At 37.5% G+C, this 7,660-nt stretch overlaps 1 pseudogene; it reads left to right on the top strand.

Annotated features, from left to right (window-relative positions):
- Nucleotides 1-3,523: 3,523 nt before the first annotated feature.
- Nucleotides 3,524-5,412, top strand: LOC124086913 (T-complex protein 1 subunit gamma-like; annotated as a pseudogene).
- The last annotated feature ends 2,248 nt before the right edge of the window (nt 5,413-7,660 follow it).

Here is a 7,660-nt window from a genome sequence, read left to right as displayed (position 1 = left end):
ATGTGCTGCTGAGAAAAAAGTGTAACTGCTTGATGTTGGGTGGTATACTCTATATATGTCAATTAGGTCTAGGTTATTAATAGTGTTATTGAGTTCTATAGTTTCCTTATTCAACTTTTGTTTGGAAGATCTGTCCAGTGGCGAGAGAGGACTTTGAAGTTCTTTAAACAACTGTAAGTTTAAAGATTTCCAGTGTTTATTCCATCATGTGTGAGCTGTCCATGTGTGAAGATACTGTGTCTACTTATGTCCTGGGTTCATATATCTACTGTGTGTTGTTTTATAAATCGAAATGAAATACTCATGTATGATTGTTAGAAATTCTCTGACACATTTTTACCTATGCTTTCCTCAATATGTTAAGAAATTTTATAGTTTTTTAATTTTTATTTTTATTTTAAATAATTTTAATATATGCCATTGATGATTTCTATTGTAACCTCTTATATTTCTTAAAAATTAAGAATTATTATCCTTCTAAATAACTACTTATGCATATTCCAGGAATAGGAAACTTACCACCTCCAGAAACTATCCATTTCATTTTTGGAATCCTCTATTTGAGTTCTTATGAACCTTCACCTGAAATCTATTTTCCTTAAATTTCAGCCTAATTTTACTCATTGAGTCATACTGACAAACTCCTTTTCCAATGTCCTTCCAGACCCTCTTCGATATTAAATTTCCTCTGTCCTCACAAAATATCTCCATTGTTCTTTTCCTCATGATCTCTAATTGCTCACTTACCTGTGCCTGCATCATGCCAAAGCCAAGTACCACACTACAGGAAAATTTTAGCAAAAGACTGATTTGATTTAGAATCTGAGAGTAAATTGGGACTTCTTTACTGGACATCTCTATCTTACCAAGAAGAAAAATATATTTTTTTTCCAATACACCAACTGATCTCTTCTGATGTATTTGAAATTCATAAAAATTGTAAAATGCTAAATAAGAATACATTTGTATTCAAATTATGTCCTCCCAAGTGTGTTTAGGTAATCATCTTTCTAAAAGCATATTCAACACTGTGTAAAATCACATTCTATTTAGTGGTGTATAAGTATTCCATAAAGAATCCAATACCATGTATTTTCAACTTGAAATTGAATTTTTCTAGTAATTTGAGTTTTTCGTCTATAGTAAATACATTTCTCAGCGCAGGTCTTTGAACATTACTTCATCATTTCTAACAGATATTCCAAGGGAAGATATCTTTGCCTTGCTATAAATAAAATACATTGATTTTATTTTAGCAATTTGAAACATTTTAACTGCAAAACAAAGTCAATAGAAATGGAATTATATCACTTTGGTTAAATTCTCACCACATAGAACAGGACACTAGTAAAATACTTTACCAGGTGATTAACAATAAAGACAGAAGTGTTACATTGATAAATTTAACCCATGTTTTCTATGCTAGTTTTAATTATTCAGTATATGACCCATGTTAGCAATTCCAGAGTTTTGGTTTTTATCCAAATCTTAAAGACTGCTTCTTTTTTGAGTTTAATCAAACTTCAACTATTTTTGTGCACCACTTCATACATTTAAAAAATTACTGCTTCTATAATTTCTTTCCATTCTATCATTCTTACTGTCTGAGAACAATCACTTTGTCCTTATTCCAAGGGACAAGATTACCTAAACTGCTGTGCTCTGAGCCTTAGAGAAACACATTGAATACTGTTTGTTCTGATGCAAGGACAAAAATGACACTGATGTGCTTAAATAGGAGAGCAGTGAAGACCACAGAAGCCTCTTAGCTGGGCTCTAACTCACCCTTTCCTAAAAGGATGAAGAATGTTCTAGATCACATAGGGTCCAGGTTTGAAGCTTAAGCCACCATTGCAACTCCTCAACTCTCCATTGTGGGACTAAAGCAGCTGTATGTGATATGAAAATGAACAAGAGTGGCTGTGTCCAACAAAAGTTTGTTTACAGAAACAGATGACAGATCATTTTGACAGTCTGTCAACCTCTACTCTAAGCTACAGATACCCTGGGAAACCTGCTACAGCAATGTATATAGCCTATTCGCTATTCAAGAGTAAATTTATTTTTCCATTTTTTATATGTGAACATAGAAGAAATTCAAAAGCAGTTTAGGAAATCCAAAATGAAGGAGATGACATTTTCAGAACTCAAATCCAAATATAGCCATCCTGCCCAGCCCAATAAATCTTGCCCCCGCACTTACAGCACTCAAATTCCTTGCTGTTCATCCTGAACCAATTAAAACTGAGGTTCTATGACCACAGAAAGGCCTCTGTCTGTCCAAAAGCCTACCAAGGTCTTAAAACTGTAAATGTCAAGACCTCAAATCTCCAGAAACTGATTTTTAGGATTTTCCAGGCCTATGGGCCAGAACTAGGCAAACCCAGCATTCAGGATTTTCTCTCCTTATATTGAGTGTAGAAGCAAGTAAGTGTACTTTCCCTAATCCATAGGCAGGATAGAGCTGCCAATTTTGAACCCAGGGAGGCTGACTCAAATATTTTCTATAGGGTTTGGAGCTTGAGTGTACTCACCTATAAAATGCAATTGATAAAATTACCTACCTCATAGGGCTTTTGTGAAGATTTAATAAGAATATCCAGAATTATCTTAAATATCCTAAAAGATCTGAAAGTTGTTAGAAACAAAGAATGTGTTGAACCTGTGTCTACATTCCTGCTCTGTCACTTGTTAACTTAAGACTCGTTGATCCTTATTCTCTAGCAATTGGATATATAACCTAACACAGAGTATGTTTTGATTAACAATATTAGATATAGCTAACATATAAGGTTGTCAAGAACATTATATTTTTATATTTCTTTAATTTAATTTATTACTATCCAAGGTTAATCATAGAACAAAATAGGCAGCAAAGTCTGATATAAATAATCTTGTGAATTCTAAAATGAAATGAAGGAAATTGAAAAGTTATTCTTGATCAATGAAAAATGAAAATACAACGACGATCAATGTAAGGAAAGAGTGTAAGAGTAGGAGCTTTCGCTGGAACCTGCTCGTCTCACATACAAAGCTAGGGAGCCCTTCGGAGGGAAGTGTAACAGCTGCCTAGTATCCTTTGTCTGCTGGGTCCTATAGCTGAGGCTAATATGTACCTCTCTCCTGAAGGGGCTTTCTGGATCAATACTAGCCATTGGAGAGTCCCAGGATATACTTTTAAGAGCTCAGTTCTCTGGGAATCAGCTTCAGTGAGTCTTGTTCTTCATATGGATCTAACATTTGGTGTAATTTTACCAAGTTTTAATGTTTCTCTACTTTCTCAATTCCTATTTATTCCCTGCAGTGCATTTTCAGAAGCTTTACATTTGGAACCTTAAATTGCTCTTTTAATTTTCTTCCCCAAAACTAGATCACTGTACACAAAGCTTCTCTGTGAAAATCAAATTGGACTACGGCATAGATGACAAATAAAACTCAATTGTGTTAAACTACTAAGATTTTAAGTTTGTTTGCTACAGCACTTAGCCTAATTTCCCATCCAAAATTAGGTAATCTGCTCTCTCCAGAAGGTTCTGCTGGTTCTTTCAGCTTTGGGTACCCAGCTCTGCATTGTGTTGCCATGATGGACCACTGTCCTGTGCTCATGCTCAGCCAGAATACAAACTGTGAGTATGGAAGAAAAGTTCAATCTGCAAACATCAGTGCTGCTAAGACTATTGCAGATATCATCCAAACATGTATGGGACCCAAGTCCATGAAGATGCTTTGGGACCCAACAGGAGGCATCATGGTGACCAATTATGGCAATGCCATTCTTCAAGAGATTCAAGCCCAACATCCAGCAGCCATGTCCATGATTGATATTAGCGGGACCCAGGATGAAGAAGCTGGAAATGGAAACACATCAGTAATTATTCTTGCTGTAGAAATGTAATCTGTTGCTGATCACTTCCTAGAGCAGCAGCTGCACCCAACAGTGGTAATTAATGTTTACTACAAGGCACTGGGTGATATGAACAGCACTCTAATCAGTATTTCCATTGACATTGATAACTATGATGCTGAACATCATAAACAGTTCCATTACCATCAAAGTAATTTGTGGATGGTCCTCTTTAGCTTGCAATATCATCCTGGATGCTGTCAAAACTGTACAGTTTGAGGAAAAGGATCAGAAGGAGATTGACATCAAGAAATATGCAAGAGTGGAAAAAGATACTTGGGAGCATCATTGAAGACTCATGTGCATTACATGGAGTCATGATTAACAAAGATGTGACCCATCCGAGAATATGGCATTATATGAAGAACCCTCATATTGGGCTATTGGATTCTTCTCTGGAATACAGAAAGGAGAAAGCCAGACTGACATTGAGATTACCCAAGAGGAAGACTTCACCTGAATCCTCCAAATGGAAAAAGATTATATCCAGCATCTCTGTGAGGACATTATTCAACTGAAGTCTGATGTGGTCATCACAGAAAAAAGGCATCTCAGACTTAGCTCAGCACTACCTCATGAGGGCCAATATCTCAGCCATCTGCAGAGTCCAGAGGACAGACAATAATTGCATTGCTAGAGCATGCAGGGCCCAGATAGTCAGCTGACCAGAAGAACTGAGAGAAGATGATGTTGGAACAGGGGCAGACCTGTTGGAAATCAAGAAAATTGGAGATGAGTACTTTAGGTTCATCACTGAGCGCAGAGACCCCAAGGCCTACACCATTCTTCTCAGGGAGGCCAATAAAGAAATTCTCTCAGCTGTAGATCGCAACCTTCCAGGATGCCATGCAAGTGTGCTGAAATGTTCTCCTGGACCCTTAGCTGGTGCCAGGGGATGGGGCTTCTGAGATGGCTGTAGCTCACACCTTAACAGAAAAATCCATGGCCATGACTGGTATGGAACAATGGTCATACAGGGCTATTTCCCAGACTTTAGAAGTCATCCCTCATACCTTGATCCAGAATTGTGGGGCCAGCATTATAAATCTACTCACTTCCCTTTGAGCCAAGCACACCCAGGAGAACTGTGAGACCTGGGAAGTAAGTGGTGAGATGGGAACTTTAGTGGACATGAAAGAACTAGGCATATGGAAGCCATTGGCTGTGAAGCTGCAAACATATAAGGCAAACATATAAGTGGAGATGGCAGTTCTCCTACTGTGGATAGATGACATCATATCAGACCACAGAAAGAAGGGTGATGACCAGAGCCGGAAAGGAGGGGCTCCTGATGCTGGCCAGGAATGAATGGCAGGCAAGGAAACTTCAACACACAGAACCAGTGGTCTCCCCCTTTCCTGAGCCAGGGTGCCAGGAACACTGTGGACATCTTTGTTTGGAAGGGATTAAATTGAGGGGCAGCCTCTAGTCCCTTTCTATCCCAGCTCAGTTTGCAGAAGGCACTGACATGTAATTCTTTTCTATTGTAAGCTCTCCATTTAGTTTGCTTCTGATGATTAAATCTAAGTCATATGAAAAAAAGAAAGAAATTGGGGAATCTGGCATATTTGTAGAAAGGTGGCCAGCAAGTTGAAGACTGGGAAAGTATTATGTTATGAAGAAAATATTTGCAATTCTGTGTTGCTGGTAGTAATTTGGTAGATCGACCATGTGCTTATTACACAGATCTAGAGGAACAGGTTGAAAAACAATGTTAGTAGTGCAGATCAGCTAGTACTTGGCAGGGTATGTGAGAAAGAGATTAGTTGAGGAAAGAGTTGGCCACTTTGCAAGTAGAAATGAGAGAAAATGAAAATGTCTAAAAATTTGAGCTCTTCAGCAGTTGGAAATATCTATTACTGTGGCATTTAGATCACAAACACTAGGTCATATAATTGAGAAAGACTTTGAACAGTCAAAAACTTCTATGGATCAAAGTAAATAGTCTAAAAAAAAAGATCACATTAATATACATTTTAAGCCACCTTAAAATGGCTTAATGATTTTGGCCATCTTAAATTAAAAGACAAGTTGGTGAATCTGGAAATCAAATCAAACTGATTTGGGACCAATGTTTGGAAGCAACTTTGAATTTTAGTTAATTTTGTGTTGTTAGAACAAAATGCTCAAATTTGGGTAGATTGTAAAGAAGAAAGATCTGCTTAACTCACAGTTCTACCTGTTCAAGAGCATGGTGTCAGCATCTATGGGAAGGGCTTCATGGTAGATAGCACTACATGGCAGGAATATGCAGAAGACATCACAAAGTAAGTAAGAAGCAAGAATCTGGGGAGATTCTTGCTTTCTATAACAAACATATTCTTTTGGGGACTAACCTGATCATTTGAAAACTACAATAATCTATCCCGAAAGTTGTGCCTCATGACCTAATCACGTTCCATTAGGACTCACCTCTTAAAGATGTTAACATCATTACATATGCAACTCAAGCTTCCTGTACATGAACCTCTGGGAAATTAAGCCTCAGAATGATTTTTGGCAAGGACAGATTACATTCAAACCCTACCAGGTGTGGCTACAGGTACATGGCACTAATTGCAACCAAACATCTGAAGCTTTTTAAAAATATAAAGAAAGAAAGAAATTGAATGCCAGATAAAATCACAGGGGTGGTCTAAAGGAGTTGTAATTAGAGAATACTGGCCAAGCTATGCAGTTCTAAGGAAGTGGTAGACAACTTCAGATGTACCAAGGAAGATAAGAAAGAACCTTCCAGAGGGTAGAGTTGTGGGGAGGGGCGTAGAATAATGTGCGGAGAAGTGCCTTTCAGAGAGCAGATCCAGGAAAGACTCGAGGTCTGATAGTCTCCTGTGCTCTCAGGGTTAGAAGCCTTCAGTGTGTGCCCATCTGGATCATCCTTGGTCAGTTAGGCTGTGTCTCCCTTCTTGCCCCTTTCTAAGTGAGACTATTTGTTACAGTGTATATCAGGGGCATATGTCATAGAATAATTAGATACTATAGCTGGATGATAGGGAGGACATGCATTACACTGAGGTCCAAGATTTTGAGCTGGACTTTGGAAGAGAGTGTAAACTTTGTGCAGAAAAGGGTGGGGGGCAGAATGCAAATTTGGTCACTAGAAAGAGTGGGCTATGATATAAATGCTAATGTTCACAAACCCTGTTCTCATTGTTTAAACACACAGAGAAACTATGATTTTCCAGCTCCAGCCTCCCTTGCAGTTTTGTATGATCAGTTGATTGAGTTCTAGCTGATGGAATCTGAGAAAAAATGAAATATTGTAATTCTAGGCACAGATCAAAAAATATCTCATTTCAGTGAATAACTCTGAAACCCTACAAAGAGAGTCAGAAAATGACAGCTCACATCTGACTGATTACCTATCTTTATACATTCTACAAAACTAAAAAGACTTCACATTCTAAAATTTTTACATTTTAAAAATGAGTAATATTTCATAACAAAAATTATAAAAAATTTCAATTTTAATATCACAAAGTTTTATTGGAATACCATCCTGGTTCCATGTTCATTTGTATATTAACTATTGCTACTTTCACACTACAATGGAAGAGTCAAGTGGTTGCCACAGAGAATATAGAAATGTTCTTATTATGTTATTCTGCTGATTATGTACTATTGCAGGGATATAGTTGTAACTTGCCATTATTGGATCCATGGATATTGGTTTTTTCATGACATTTTCTTCTCTCTCTCTCTCTCTCTCTCTCTCTCTCTCTCTCACTATCTTCATACCTATCGGGCCAAAAAAAG

The sequence above is a fragment of the Marmota monax genome, unplaced genomic scaffold (genome assembly GCF_021218885.2).
Source record: "Marmota monax isolate L192 unplaced genomic scaffold, Marmota_monax_Labrador192_F-V1.1 WCK01_AAM20220418_F8-fsc00012, whole genome shotgun sequence".
NCBI lineage: Eukaryota > Metazoa > Chordata > Mammalia > Rodentia > Sciuridae > Marmota > Marmota monax.
This window is presented reverse-complemented; position numbering and strand designations above follow the sequence as displayed.